This window comes from Prorops nasuta, unplaced genomic scaffold, assembly GCF_024137725.1.
Source record: "Prorops nasuta isolate Cenicafe-Biocafe unplaced genomic scaffold, Cenicafe_Pnas_1.2 PNAS00006, whole genome shotgun sequence".
In the NCBI taxonomy this organism is placed as follows: Eukaryota; Metazoa; Arthropoda; class Insecta; order Hymenoptera; family Bethylidae; genus Prorops; species Prorops nasuta.
Window position 1 is genome coordinate 4,451,970 of NW_027116803.1, and position 16,567 is coordinate 4,468,536.

The 16,567-nt window shown below is 42.0% G+C and overlaps 1 protein-coding gene across 4 annotated transcripts in view; it reads right to left on the bottom strand.

Annotated features, from left to right (window-relative positions):
- Window positions 1–16,567, bottom strand: part of Mef2 (myocyte enhancer factor 2) — a 52,576-nt gene that overhangs the window by 20,471 nt on the left and 15,538 nt on the right. Inside the window, exon 1 of one of the 4 annotated variants that reach the window (XM_066728878.1) lies at window positions 13,288–15,426. The exons of the other annotated variants lie outside the window; for them this stretch is intronic. The gene's annotated coding sequence lies outside the window, so the exon portion shown is untranslated. Of the gene's footprint in view, window positions 1–13,287; window positions 15,427–16,567 lie in introns of those variants that run through there. 4 annotated transcript variants of the gene reach the window in all.

Consider the following 16,567-nt stretch of genomic DNA (forward strand, 5'->3'; position numbering starts at 1 on the left):
GGAGGAGGAGATGGAATACAGTTGGCGATGGTTGAAGCGAAAGGAACGACTTGTGAGTTTCCGAGCAAGGGTTGCCTTGAGGGTATGCCTACATTGGCTAGCATGGAGAGAGATGGATAGCCCTGTGTGTTGACTAGAGCAAGTCTAGCGTGGAGAGACTCGGAGAACTGCGAAGGAGAGGGGGGGGGGGGGGAGGGGACTGACGTACACATGCACTGCTTCAAACGTGGGCTTTGTACGTGTATCGAACCAATCTTTACGTGGCCCTGCATTTAACGAATGTTCGTTTATTTGAAATGACAAAAAAATTGCAAATGTGTGATCCATCCAAATGGAGGTTTACGTGGGCATTCGTTCGTCGTGCGGTGGTAGCGGAAAAAGGAGAGGAGGAAGAAGGGAAAGAGGAAAAGAGTACGAAGCGCATGTAGAGAAGGTTGTGTGTGTGTGTGTGTGTGGTTGGCGCGAACGTGGGTGTAGAAAAGAGTGGTAGAGGCGTATGGAGGTGCGAGCAGGATGGGATACGACGAAGCACGCGTTGGATGAAAGAGGAGAAAGAAAGAGAAGGAGGTAGAGTATTTCTAAGGGAGAAGGGGAAAGCGATTGCGCACGGCCTGACTCGTCTTGTATTGTGTACGAGTACCAGTCGGTCCAAATCGGCTCTGGAGTTACCAGCGACAGTCGCGCGCCTAAATCCATCAGCTGATTGGTCGATATAGTCACTGACGTCAACGGGCCAGAGGCCAATAGAGTTTCTTGCCGCTTTTCTCAACGCATGCGTGCACCACATGCGCCCACATTTTGCACTCGCTACACACATCGAGGATGCCATTTCTCTCCAAAAGCAGCTTCTCTCTCTCTCTCTCTCTCTCTCTATCACACACACACACACACACACAGATATAGTCTTGTACCGTGTCTCCCTTCCTCGTAACTTCATTCTCTTTCTTTTCCAACGTTTTGGATCACGATCCTCTCAAGGAACCTAACGTGCCGAACCTATTACCAACTTCGTTAAATGAAATAACATTCTTAATTAATTTTACGATCCTACTGTGACCCAACCACCCCCCGCATTTCACTTTATTTTTATCATTTTCGCATTCATACTCTGTTATTTACTCTCTACTTTGTTTCTACACTCTGTTCTCTTCTTTGTAATGTCTCGAACATATAATTGCTAATTTTCTTCTTCGCGAGAGTTCGCTTTAGTTTTTCTTTCGATAACGCTTGATTCCTCCCCATGCAGGCGATGAGAGTGGACACAGTAGTTTAACGAGTACGCAATAATCGAGCTTTTAAAAACTATTACGTTAATTGTGCCGGTACATTACCTAGCAACAGCGTGGATATTCGAACAACGATCGATATCTTTATTTTAACAGAGACAAAACTCATGATCCAATTTAAGTTGGAGAGAAAATGGGATTTCAAATTACATTTTTCCGGAATAACATTTTTCTGGTATACAGGATGATACGGTTGAAAAGTCCACGTGGCTTAAATAATGCAGGAATAAATTTTCCTGTAAAAATCGATCATGAAACTGCTGGAATAGGTAAATCATGTTATTAGTCTCTGTGGTGCAATTTCGTTGTGATAATAAAGTAATATGGTCATGTCTGATAAAGGTCTGAAGAATATCAAGTTGGATTTTTTGGCGGATTTCATTTCGATGGCTTCTTTCGTTTCCTCGATTAAAAATGCAAGAAGCGAAAAATGGAAAAATGAATAGCACGGGCAAAAGTAGTAATGGGATAAAAACTTAACGAAGACGTTGCAACGAGCGTCAAGTGGACCATGATAAAAAAGAAAGAGGAACGAGAGAAAGCGCGGAAGAAATTCCGAGGAGAAAGATAATAAGAAGAGGCGTTGGCAGATTATGGAAAAATGCCGGTATAGATTAGCATGAATTACAAAAAATTTCGCTTCGTTTAGGAAAAGCAAATTGTACGAGCCGTGAGAGGAGGCTGTTGTCGGAAAGCGAGTTACCTTAAAGTAAAAGTAGCTGCTTTACACTTTATTAATATTTTCCTTACCGCAAATAAAACAGAGTTCAGGAATCGACCATACCAAGTTATGTCTTGTCGGTGTATATATACATATATATAATAATAAAACACGCGCCGGGTGACAAAAATAACAATTGTGTTATAGACGGCGCAAAGTACGTCCGTAGGAATCTATTTCAATGAGACCAATGCCTTTGACTATTTGCGTAAATAATGACGAAACAACGGTCGTAGTAAAACTTTTCCTCGCGACTTTCATCTCACTCTAATCATAACGTCCAAAACTTTTCCTATAGCGCCAGCAACTTTTTTCAAAACACAATTTTTTTTTGTTTATTTTACGTGGGAAAAAAAGGGGGTGGTAGAGGCGGTGTGTATACGCAATAAAAATATGAGGTAAAAGGAGGGAGAGGCTCTCTGGTGCTTCTTATATGGAATTAAAGAGTACTGGAGGGGGGAGGTAACAACGAACCCCTCTATCGAGTAGTAACACCTGATATAAATCAGACGAGCTATACGCCTGCTTTTTCATGTCTTTACGGTTATCTTCGCCTGTTTACGATTTACTGCAGCAGTTCGTGTTGAAGAAAACGTTCAGCAACAGCAATGTTTACAATCCTCTCCAAAATTCGCATTAAACTTTGTTCAATACAGTGTCTCAGACCAGACTTTTATTAATAAAATTCTTAAAATCAGCTTGAAAATTATAAATATATTCTTGCGAATATTATTTATTTGTGAAACTAATTTCTTTAGCCCTTCTGTACTGAATTTATATATATTTGCTCATAAAATTTCAACTCTGAATCAGGATCCTATATTCTTGAAATATTAACTTGGATATTTTATTAAAAAACGTGGTAATGATCTATGATCTTTTATAAAATTGCGAGTCGTTATACCAAGGAGTATGACGACTCGTTTGGGTCATCCTCGTTTTTCTCTCGGGTGACTCGAAAATGTTGCACAGTGCGGGAACGTTTGAAACGCTGTGAATACACGATTGCTTATTTAACTAAGCTTTGGGTCTAGAGGTCTTCGCGCGGTAAACAACAACAAACAACTGACGTTCCTAACGGTTTGTCCTATCCAGATTAAATAGGATTAATTAGGATACGCAAATACAACGGTTTATCAACCAACAATGGAATAAACATTACTACATATGAAGCTATTGTCGTATCGAGAATCTAAACTTATAAGGTCAACTGCGAGTCGCAAGTTGTCCTCGATAGTCACTGTAATTTAATAAAAAAATTTTACAGCACAAGAGTGTATATTTTTCATCCCAATTTCCCTATTTCTGTTATTATAAGAGCTTTATAAGCTGCTCACTGTATATTGTGTTATCACTATTTGCACAAACGGGGCTCTGCCCTTGTACAATAACAAACATTTCGGTCTGTGTGTTCACGTAGGATACGGAAAATTTTCTTGTCGACAACCACGTCGAAAGAGAATCGATCGACGATTGAGAAATTCAAGGGGGAGGGTTAAGGTGCGGATAAGTTGGCGGTTTTAAATAATGCACTTTCACATTCAGTGTTTTCACGAAAAGTCAATCAGTTATTCGTGATGTTTCGTGAGAATTTGATGGTCGTTTTACCTCAATGGTGGCAAAAAATGAGCAATCGACGTGACACAGTCTTGATAACGAAATTATTCGCGTCTCATTCAGCAACGAATTCGTCTAAATCTTACAAAAATCACTACCGATTAATTATCAATTCATTCGTTTCGGTATACAGGGTGTCCACGAATGATGGCCATGCCAATAATACCATCGGATAGGGGACAAAAATCTAAGTAAAAAAGTTCTAAAAACTTTTTTGCTAGCACTGTTGGTTAAAAAGTTATTTACAATTAAAGATTCTCGATTATAATAGACGTTCTTAAAGAGAAAGATTGTTTTGATCGCATTAAAAGTACAAAAATGCTAAGATTCTGTGAATTGAAATACTAAGAAAAACACAAAGCCAAACATCCACTTGAGCCTATGAAGCGATTGAAGGCCGATCGACATTCGAGTACAAGCACCATAAAAACAATCAAAACATAAACACTTTTGAGAAAAGCTATAAGGTAAGATTGAAACTTTTGCAACTTTCATTTAACAAATGAATAATAATTATTTTTGAATTGTACGTATTTTTACTATGAAAATGAGTCCAAACGTGACATAATTACGACTATTTTAGCGATAATATTAATTAATTCAAACTTTTAATTATCTCTAGAATCGATGTAATTATGTTGCGTTTGGACTCATTTTCATCGTAAAAATACGCACAATTCAAAAATATAAATAATTAATTTGTTAAACGAAACTTGCCAAAGTTTCAATCTTAGCTTACAAATTTCGTCAAGACTGTTTATGTTTTGATTGTTTTTATGGCGCTCGTACTCGAAACTACCAATCGGCCTTCAACTACCTTCATAGGCTCAAGTGAATGTTTGGCTTTGTGTTTTTCTTATTATTCTAATTCACAGAATCTTAGCATTTGTGGACTTATAATGCAACCAAAACAATCTTCCTCTTTAAGAAAAGCTACTGCAATCGACAATCTTTAATTGTGCAAGTAGCTTCTTTAACTAAGGGTGCTAGTGAAAAAGTTTTTAGAACTTTTTTACTTAGATTTTTGCCCCCTATCCGATGGTATTAGCATGACCATCATTCGTGGGGCACCCCGTATATATATTTAATATATATATATATCAACTAGATATATATAGCACGAATTAAATTAATATTCCTCCAGTCTCCAGCAAAGCAGCCGAATAGAAAATGATTTCGAGAGACTCTCTGGACATTATCAATCGGACTGTATCAATCGAACCGGCTCGAATAAATCCACTGTTTAGCGTTGTACGATCGAAAAAATCCCGAATTTTTTTCGTGGAATTCCACGACTTCTTCGATTCGATAAAAATAATAATAACGACGGATATAAAAAATAAACTTGAAAATTTCATGAATAGCGAGAGATCTCAGCTTTATATAAATTTAGTGCACAAGTTTTGCTGATCGAAGTCTTTGATAATTGTTGACGGAAATTGCGATTAATTTGGATAATGATTAATCAATCAATCGCGGCCAATATCAAGGGAATAAAATCGAATGAATGGAGCGTGATTTCAGTAGTCAATGCTCTCTATTTATCTGTAATTTGGGACATGAGAGATACCAATTTTAGATTTCATCCGTTAAAAAGTAGTTTCCTTCTGTTGATACGCTCGAGACGATAAGGACGATTTATTTCTCGCGGTGATGAGAAAAATGAATTCATAGATCTCCGGCGTCTCTTCAATTACCAGAATTTTTCAAGAGGAAAGAAAAAGGAAAATTCTAAACTGGGTCGAAATTTTGTAAAGGTGCACGCGTACTTTCCACAGCGAGTATAAAACTAGTAGGAAGGGGGACGTAGGAGGAAATGAATAGAAAAACTGGTACCGAAGCGAAGGATCGAGTCTGAAGATTCTCGGAGGGAAGGAAGACATAATTTGGTCGAAAAGCAGAGTTACCAAATGTATTTTACTCTGTAGGAATAAAAACTGATGGAAAAACGACTCTTGGTGTGTACGTATGTGTGTGCGTGTAAAAACGAATTGATAGGGGAAGGTGGGGGGGGGGGGGTGGGGAGGGGGAGAAGCAACGGTAAGAGATAAATTTCGATGAGAGAAAATGGAAGGTGATCGAGAAGAGCGCAGAGCTCGAAGATGCTAATAGAATAATCGCGAGGCAAACGGAGATGGAGATAAAGTGAAAAGGGATGAATAAAGGTGTGGAGTAGCGACGGGGCGAGTATGACGTAGGTAGAAATGGATGTTTAACGAATTATCAGTGCTCCAGATAAATATAAATCTACGCCAGGTCGGATCGAATGTATGATGCATGGATTTCGATGTATCTGTCCCCTGCCTGGACTAACCTAATATGACATAGAATGGAGAAAAAGTGTGTGTACGAGAGAGAGAGAGAGAGAGAGAGAGAGAGAGAGAGAGAGAGAGAAAACTCGATATATCGGAACTATCGATCCTGACGGGGTCAAATGAAGAAGAAACGACTGACGGATTAGTAATTAATACCGTCTCAATGATGCAGCCACGGAAATAAACCATCTCTGAAAAGAACAGAATTTTAAATTGTCTGGAAAAAACTGACGAATTTTCTCGCCATTCCCACGAGCATTTTTGGCACAGACGAGAATTCGCAGAGAGAGAGAGAGAGATTCGTGCAGTTTTCAAGGAGATTCTAATCAGATTGGAATTATAAATAAGAAATCTGTGAATTATGGAGGGTCTCTGTGTGCGAGAAGGAGAAATAAGGACAGACAAGGGGACCAGGAATCCTCCTGTAGGACAGCGTTGAGAAGATCGTATGTGTGTGGAACCGGGAGGGGGATGCACGCTCGACGCGAGGGGGGATGATAAATTGAACGTGAAAAAAGCACCGTTTGACGCCGTGTAACAGCCGAATAATTCACTTACAAACGGTCTTCGACTCCTAGGAGAGTTGCTGCACATCAACGTCCCTATATCCGATCTACGTGTATCGCAGCACGATTGGACGGATTGAAATAAAGCAATCGAGGGGGGGGGGGGGGTGGCACTGCTGATGGATATAAAAGGATGAAATATATAAAGATAATATTAAGCGAGCGAAGAAACGCTGCATGGCATAATCGCTACGATGAAAATGGAATAAATTGCTTTGGATTGAAGGATTCGACGAGAGTATAGGGAAATTATTGGTCGAACGAAAGTTTAGTGTCGGAGTGTTAAATCCGAGGTAATGGGCTTTAATTAAGTGATAAGGGTTGAGTGATGGATTGAAATAATAAAAACGACCATTGGGCGATGAGGGAAGCGAGTGGGGGGAGGGGGGAGATATGGGGCACGTGCGGAGGATGTCCGAGGAATGTACGTGCATGGCAGGGTGTTGGTGATGGTGCACGGGGGAGAGGAGAGGGCTTGGATACGTGCGAGGGAGAGAGAGAGAGAGAGAGAGAGAGAGAGATGGAAGCTTTTGAGTGTAAAAGGGACGTCGAGAGGGGCCCTCGTGATCTCCTTTTGCTCGACGGTGCGAAGGAAAAACAATGCACGTAACAAATACCTTCTAACCGGCACGATCAATAGCATATCGGGGCAATACAGCGGCAGCAGCTCTGTCCCCCCCCCCCCCCCCCCACCCCTCATTCACCCTTCTACCCTAACCATCCAACAACCACCCGACAACTTCCTCCTCATCCTCCTCATCCTCGCGAGCTACGCCAGTGATATTAAATTCTGCAGGAAAATGTGGCAAAGTCCATCTTCATTATCGGATAAACTGCGTATAGCCGTGTGACCTGCTCGAACGCTACCGTCGAATCAAAAATAGCGCTGCCATCGGAAGTGACGACTCCCGACAGATTGTCAAAATGGAAATAGACAACGGAATAACCATCGCTCGAGTTACAATTGCTTTTACAATTAATCCTTGCCCCTGTTATAATCACTCCTAACGCCATAATTTAATTTTAACTGATTGATGAGAGTGACTGCTAATTATTCATACCCCGACGTACGTTGGTCGATAGGGTTTGATGATTTTTTGCAATCGCGGGTGAAATTTTAGCAACTGTGTGAAACTTCTGCAAACTTCGACAAACGTCACGAGCCAAACTGGGCAAACGAAGGTATTTCTGATTATTCGGGTCATCGTCAAATGAAATTATAAATAACTCCTCACTTGCCCAATAGAGTGACAATGAGTTTCGGTAATTTTTCCAAAATCCCACCAGACGAATCGGGAGATTGACGGTGCTTGCTATTTTTTCTTCAACTTTCCACGAGATTTTCATCAGTCAAGGTAGAGTCTTGTTTATGCATATTTATTCAGTGAAGGTTTGCAAATATTGCGATGCACTTTCATCAGGCCTCAAACCTTTCTTCGTTGTTCCTTGTGTTACCCTATTGTACAGCGTTTAACTTCTGAACAATTCCTGCGCGTCCATAGAGGTTTATCAAGAGTATAATATTTAGAGGGAGGGGGGGGGGGTAGAAAAATAGTTTTACTTTTCTAAAAAAACAAGCAAAGGGAAGAATAACGATTCGCAAAGGAATATAATGATAAAACATCTAAAGTTAAGAGAGCACAGTCGAAATGAGAGTGGTCCCTATGATTGTTCCAATTTACATCAGTGAATGCATTAAAAGTAGTAAATTATTGAGAATGCTTGAGGAGAAAAGCTGCCATTTCCGTCACCCAAAAAAAACCTCCGTCACCTTTCCCATTTCTTTTCCCGTGCGCCAACGATAACTGGAGCAACACTGATTAATAAAACACTTACGTTACTTGGTCAATAAACTATTGTTTATAAAATATGCAATGTCCATTTAACAGTCGTTACTCTCGGTGATCGTGATTCATCGATTTCGCCACAAATCGCTTTTGAAGAATCAAGGAGAGAAAAAGGCGCAATTTCCCAGAAATACAACGATTGGCTTTTCATTAGAAAAAATTGCGATTTAAAAAAAAGTTGATCCAGTTTAAAGGAGTCATGATTTTTGCAGCGATGACGGCCGATGAATAATAAACGAGCGCTCGATGGGAGAAAGATAGAGAGGTCTCTAATAAAACACGCGATATCTTTATAACGCGGGTCACATCTGGCTCGATCATTTCAAATAGCTGAACGGTTAAATTAGCAGGGAAATAACCGAATATTGATACGACCGACTATTTTCGCCGCTATCCTGATTAAATCACGAATTTTACATCTGACAAGACACTTGATAATTTCATGAAAAAGCTAATTCGATAAATCATCTAATCGCATCGGGCTGAAAAATTGGCCTTAATGGAATAGACTTTGCAAAAGCTGCTATTGCAATTTTTTTCAGACATTTCAGTATATAAGAAGACGTGGGAGTTATTGGTACAGAGGCGTTGCGTAATTGGATAAAAATACATCTTAGCGATACTTCTGGGTGTTCTGGTATGAGGGAAGAGGGTCGAAGTGGGTTGAGTGATTATGCGTTGGTTGTTTTTTTTCAAGCAGGGGGAGGGGGGGGGGGGGATCCTGAAGGATGAAGGGGCTCGTGGCAAACTTTTCCAACTCTGGTATAAAACGCCGACGACATCGAGCAACGTCCTTTAAGCCGTCGATCCGGCAGGGTGAGCGGATATCCGGTACAACACACATACACAAACACACGTATGCAGATAGCGGGAGCGTCAGCCTAATCGTATGCCGACGCGCGAGGGTTATGTCTCCCCTCCCCCCCCCCCCCCCCCCCCACACACACAATTTCTGGTCCCAGCTGAAATCTCCCCGCGAGGCTTGGTCGCCACCTGGTATTTTCGTTCCTCAGGGCCCCGGACCCACTCCCGAGACGGGAAGTCTAAACATCTTTCTTCTCCACTGGATCCGAAGTTCCCCGAGGTCAACCGACGGACAACGAGGATCAATCGTCGTCGAACAAGCCAGAAGCTCATCGACGATTAAAAAGGAAAACAACGATCTCGCTCGTCGAGGGTAGACCGGTTTGTTTTGGTCTTGCGAAAAATCCATTGTAAGCCGCACTCGCCTCGGGCTACGCGTCGTCCGATGTTCCGCGAAGCAAGCGAGTTTGTTTTGGCGACTCGAAAACTCGGTGTATTTCGTGGAACGAACTCCGCATCGAGAACAACACTCGACTCTTCTATTAAAGAGAAAAGTATCCCAATGAATTTTCATTATCATTGAGAGCTTCTTTGATTCTATTAAAAACGTAGAAGTGGATATAGCCAATAACAAAGCTGCTGCTGCGACGGCGGAAAATGAATCGCGTTATCTATCCCGATGTGTCCCTTACCGTTCCACGGATTTCATTAATCCTTCATTAATTACGCTCATTAGCCTTTGATCGTTAAATTAAACTGGCGGATCAAGCTCATAGCGCGTCAGAATTATACTGGAAAACTGAAAGCTGCTAATTTTGACCTCCCCCCTCCACCTCAATTCCATATTTATCATTCAATTTATCCGCTCAAGTCTTACCTTAATTATTTATTCATTTCACCTATCAAAGTTATGCACCTGTACCGTTCGCTCTGCTCGCTGTGTGTGGTGTAAACCGTGACTGTTCGTTTATTACCAATCCGATGAACATAAGATAATTTAAATTTAGACGTTAATTAAAAAGTTATTAAGAATTTAAGATTGATTAATTCGAGTTTTTAATAGTCGCTGAGTTGTTCCAGCGGTATCCAACTTGTAGAGGGAGATCGTTTGATTTTTTTACCAATTGGAAAGCTTCGAATTAAGCTACTTCTAATTTTTAATAGCTTTTTAATCAACGATTGGATCTCAAAATATTACAGGATTTCTTTTTTTTTTTCTTACAGATATATACACCATCTAAAGTTTTCAAAGTGGTAATAACGAAACAGTCACGGTGTATATATTGTTTATCCAAGCTAAATCTCCATTATCCACCCTATCACTCCTGCCCGCAAACAGCATTAAGCTTTAAACCTTTCTGTCCCTTCGTTCGCTGTCAAATTATGATTCGTGTTTGATTTTAATCAACCCCTCGGTTACCCAATTTTTTTACTCCAATCACAAAATTTTAGAAGCGATCACTCGATCCTCGATAGGAGAGAAATAAAAGTGTTCATGAATAAAAATTGTTGTGTCGAGAAGCTTGTGCAAGCTGTTTACGACTGATTTGTTTGTCAGTTGCTTTAATGGAAATTTTTAAAACGGGTTTGTCGTTGAGATGGCGAAGATTGAAGAAACTCTGGTGATTTTCAAGAGACACCGAGCGTCTTCGAACAGAGGGTGTACGTTTTACGCACTTGGCACCGAATCAAGAAAACGTAGCGCGACGGAGGGGAACGCAGAGGGTAGGGGAGACACTGAGTAAACTTCAAGGATAAACCCAACAGTGGAGTCAGGCAAAACAGAGATTTGATCCAGATAAACCGGAATTAATTAAACTTACTCCAAAGGCCAATCCTTTGCCAAAGTTTAACAATTCAATTTATTATTGCAAATATCATGGCAACCTTTGATCAATATTTTTCTCCACGAGCTTTGTAAAATGCTTCCGATCACTGTTACATTTTACAGTATCATATAATTTTACATAATATTTTCTTCGATACCTCTCAATCACGCGTTACCTTTTTTATGTTATTATGTAATAGTTTACTAATATTTTCAAGTATCATAGGTAACTGATTTATGAACAAATATTTATAAGTTTTCCCTTTTTTTGGTTCTTAAGAATTTTTACTGAAACTACGGTTTAGATTATCGATTGCGCAATAAAATACACACACACACACACACACACACGTATTGCAATCAGATTTTGATGTAGCAGAGAATGAAGGAACATTAGAGCAAAATATATCATGCATACTTACTTGAAGCAAAATATCAGAGACCTTAGACCAGATGGACCCAGTATGATTGACATCATCTACGAATCAGTAACGTATGAACTACTAGGTAACTTGAAACGTTACCAAAGAGTCCAAGGGGACAAGTTTTGTTCTAATTAATCTTCGTTAAAATATTCGTCTCGAAAATTCATAATTATTGAAAAAAATAAATCTACCGGGACGAATGGGACAGTTAAATTCATCATGATTAATATCATCTACCAATCAACGAGTGGTACACAAGCTTCTTTTCAATTATTTATCATTGACTCATTAATCTGGAAATCTTTGAAAACTATTGACCAAACTGTATCAACTGGGACCAAAGGGACAATTGCAGAATCATCATGGAGAACATTATCGACGCAAAATCATCGGGACAACTCGAGCTGTTACCAAAGACTCCAATGGGAAAACTGTTCCAATTAACCATCATTAAACAATTAATCCAGAAACCTTAAAACAATTGAAAAATTCAAACAACCGAGCTCAACAGGACCCATTACAATCAACCTCAGCTACAAATCAAAGCCTAACAACTTGATCAATTGCCAAAGAGCGAAGAGGATTTAGGGTGGAGTAAAGGGAGAGAGAGCTTCGGGCCAAGACTCGTTCCAAATAATCATTGTCCCACAATCCATTCTATCACAGAGAAAAGTCGAGTAACCGAGTCCTAACGGGACAAACGCCCGTTTCTCTGGAAGATCAGCGTCAAGCTGTTGATAACAGTCCAGAATTCGAATCTAAGCCGAGGATTTGCACGAAACGGTAGAGGATCGCGAGGGTAAGAACCGTGTTGAGAATTGGTGCATTGTGAAGTGAAGAAACGAGGGTAAGTAATACGCAAAATAATTTGCCTCTTGGAAGAAGGAAACGAAGGATATGGCTCTAGCGAGAGTCTGGTAGCTCAGTTTGATGGAAGCCGGTAAGTAAACTGGGTGCGTTCGCAATCGAGGGGGAGGGGGGGGGGGGGAGTGTAAATAAAGTCAGAGGCAGAGAGAGAGAGAGAGAGAGAGAGAGAGAGAGAGAGAGAGGAGAATAAAGACGAAAGGGGATAGGATTTGCTACCAAATATACCTGGGGCTGGCGAACGAGTCGGGAACGAATAAACGACGAAGAAGCACAAGTCGAGGAAGGACGGTAGCGGCGGCGGCGGTGGCGGTGGCGGTACACAGCCAGGCGTATTATAAGAAGCTCGTGTGTATTATAAGAACCTGGTGTATTATAAGAATCTGCCGTATTATAAGAAGAGGCGAAGTTGGTGGAGACGATCGTGTGCCACGGATGCTCGTTGAGAACGAACGGTGCCGCGTGTCCTGGCTTTCTCGCTTTGCTCAACGAGTTTTCCGCGAGTTTTTCCCGAGACTCGCGTCCGAGTCTCCCGTCCATCCACGCCAACTGCACTACGCGGGTCTCTTCGACTCTCGACAACAACGCGACCGCCGCGTCGATGTAAACACGAATTTCCCCTCCGATCCAGTGCTGGAGAACGGAATGGACGGGGTCCACCAGGAGGGACGGAAGAACGTCGCGGGAAAAGCTCATTTCTGGACGAACGACCGGGCAGCGGATTGGTGTGCGAAGGCAAAACTCTCATGCGAGGCGAGAAAAAACTGCGGATTAGTTTGTGACGAGGAAAGTGTGCGAGTGTGTGTTTGTTGTTATCTAAGGGAGGAGGAGGGGTTGGGGTGGTGTACGGGGGAGGGTAAGGAGAGAGGGTGGTTTTTGCTCGAGGGGTAGGAGGACCAAGGAGCAAAGCTAGGAGCGTGTCCGAGGTGCAAGAGTGGCGATGAAACGAAGAAGAGCAGCGGAGAGTGCCAGGCGGGTAGAGAGCGCAAAGCGGGCAGCTGCGGCAGGACTTACCTCTGCTGTTTTTAGAACTCCACTCCCAGAACTGCGCGGGTCGAGCCGAGCCAAAACCAAAATACCAACGCCGAGACGCGTTATAGCCTCTGTGTGCGTGCAGGGCGGCGACGTCCCGACGTCCACCTCTCTCTCTCTCTCTCTCTCGCGCCCTCTCTCACCGACGCACGCTCTCGTTTCTTCTCTCACTCTCTCGCGACTCGTGCACAGCCAACCAACTCATCGGCTAAAGCTACCAGCCTTACCCTTACCGAACTCCGCGAATGCCACGCCAACTAACAAGACCATCCAAAACTCAGACGGGAACTCGCGATGTTCTCTTCTTCGACAAAGTCGAGTCATTGAGGAACTCTTCTGGTACCGAGCAATGTTTCAGGGATATGAGGACGCTGAATTTTTTAGTTTTTTAAGACAGTGAATTTTGTATCCGAAGCATCCGCAAGATGCAGACGTAGATTCTTCGTGTCCTCTTCTTCGACGAAACCGAATCTTTGACGAACTCTCGTGGTACCAAATAACGTTTTATGCTTGTAAAGATGAAAAACCTTAAATTCTCTGTCGTAGTTTGTTTTTAAAACATTGGATTCTGTAAAAAGGTCATCCAAGGTGTAGACGAGAATTCTCCGTGTCCTCTTCTTGGACAAACGAAAAATTATTACAAACTATCGTGGTACCAAACCGCGTTCTTGCTCGAGAATGATGAATCCTGAAAGTTACACTGTTAAGTAAATACAGTAACAAAATCAACAAAGATCTATGCAAACCTCTCGAGGCAAACTATATTTTAATAGAACCACAATGACAAATAACCTTAAGGATGATATTAAGAAGATAAATTTCAAGTGGTCTACCAATTTCATCAAAGAAACCAAAAGCCAGAGCAACCAACGAACAAATATCTTGAAGAATTCAAACGAGCACTCGTAAAAGAGGAACTCTAACGTTATCGGCAAGATAATATTGAACAATAATCGGAATCGATGGGTCATACAAATTGGGTTGGGGAACGCGAGCTGCATGGGAGAATGCAGAATCACATTGCATAAAATAGGTATAACTCTAATAGATTGAAATTCCACGAGTACTTTAGCGAAATCTCCAAGGATCATATATCCAATTAGAAAATGCAGCGTAATATCGAAGTTTCCGTAATTGAGGCAGTGACGCGCTCGCCCGGGCCCGGGAGTCAGCAGCGGAGCAGCAGCCGGGGTCGGGGGGAGGCTAGCAGCTTTCCTGTAAGATTGACGTGAATTTTTTATGCACCGTTATCCCACTTCGCTTTTCGATCCGATGCTAATCGGGTTAGCGAAACCCGGGCCGCCTCCAAAATAGCGGACTTTATTAATTCAAGTCACTCTTAATGCGATCCTCGTTGGGAAATTCGCTTGTCGCTTTTTACCCCGTTCCTTCCTTTGCTCCCCCCCCCCCTCCTCCCCCCTCCAACCCCCTTCTCCACACTCTCGCTATACCCTCGTCCCTCCACGTGTCAATTATCCCGATTGGCCGAATCCGTGAAAGAGACTCTCGCACGAGACTCACCGTCAACCGAATTTATCGATCCATCCAAGCACGCTTAATTGCCTAACGAATCTCTCCGATATTAATGCAAATTTTACCCCTTATCCCTAGAACCCCATCAATTATTCCCCATTTTCCTTCCAGCTCTTCCTCTCTCCTGCATCTCGTTGCGAAATTATCACCGCAAACTTATTCATCGCCATGATACTTGATTCTCTCGGAAATCGTTGATATGTATTATATATATATATTCAAGGGATGCAAGTATAAAACGGTGTCTGGAGTGGAACTAATTTTCCTGTAAGGTTTTGGAATTTGATATACTTATAGATTTCGACCAGTTTAATTCTTATCGACACCACTCGGGTCTTGGCAAAGTTATTTCATTAAACTCACCAGTCAGAGGGAAGAGTGCATTTATATAGGTTTCTATATACACTTAATATTCGTTAATGACTTCTAATGGGTAAGAATTAATTAGCTGTGGAGTTGGGTGAGAAATTTAATTTCAAACAGGATTTCTATGGTAGGGTTCCAATTTTATGGGGAGGAACGTGAAAAATTGAGTCGAAGCAATGGTGCATTCCACAGTGTTGTCTATGTAAGGAGATATAGGGATACAGTGGAGAGAGAAGGGGGGGGGGGGAGGTGAAATTTTTGAGTTTGGTGGTAGAACGACATAGGGTGAGGAGTGAAATATTGGTAGGGTCGAGAGGGGTGGGATGCAAAGCGTAAAAGGGAAATATGTAGCGATACAGGAGCGCGGTTTTTATGTTGTTTTTGTGAGTTGAAAGTGGGAGGTTGGGGGGGGGGGGGGAGGGGAGGCATGAAACAGTACAGGAGCTGGGATCGGCACGTGCCACTCGATAAATCTGTCGGCAGCTGACGGCTCGAGCACAGCCGGCCGATCTTGCACGGGGACTTAGTTTCCTTCCCCTTCTTCGCGAGGACGGAGAGTCGAGGAACTCCGATAGAGATCACCGAGGACCAACGAACGTTCGTTCGAGACAATGAGAGAAGCAGTGATGCTAAATGAAAGCGACTCACGAGGAAAAGTGTAACGTAGCAAGGGAGGCTGTAATAAAATAACAAAAAAATAAAGAAAAATTCAAGCGGAGACGCAGAGAGTCTAACAGAAGAAAGAGAATACAGTGAAATAAAGCAATCAGAGATTTGAGTAAACAGAGAGAAGCAACAAAGAGGGAGAGTAAGATAAAACGAAATGCTGGAAATTAGAGAGAGAGAGAGAAAAGAAATGAAGCGAGTGTGTGAAAAAGGAAATAGCGATGGAAGAGAGCTCCTAACGAAATAAAAAAATTAGTAACGAGAGAAATACTAATGGAAAAGAGAGAGAGAGAGAGAGAGAGAGAGAGTCGAGAAAGTGAAACGTTGACGACCCGGGAGAGGCAAGTATTCCCCTGGAGTGCTGGATCTCCAAGGCACGCACACGTGCGAACCGTTTGCCTCTCTTTCCACTCCTTACCCCTCCTATTCTCTCTCCTCGAAGTCGTTACTTCTCACAAGGCAGAAATCTGAGACTCCAGGCCTGGCCAGGATCACCCTTTCCTCGCAGGGTGCTGTTCACTGCCACCTACAGCTGCCAAAAGTCAGCCGGTAATTCATTAGTTTCTTTAATTCTTCTCGAACGACCAACCAGCCAATAAAAGTGCGCCAAAACGATTCTTTGTCATTTACCAAAATCACTTGGCTTATTCGCAAACTTCTCTCACGAATTTTCAACAAACTTTCGTTTGGTTCTCCC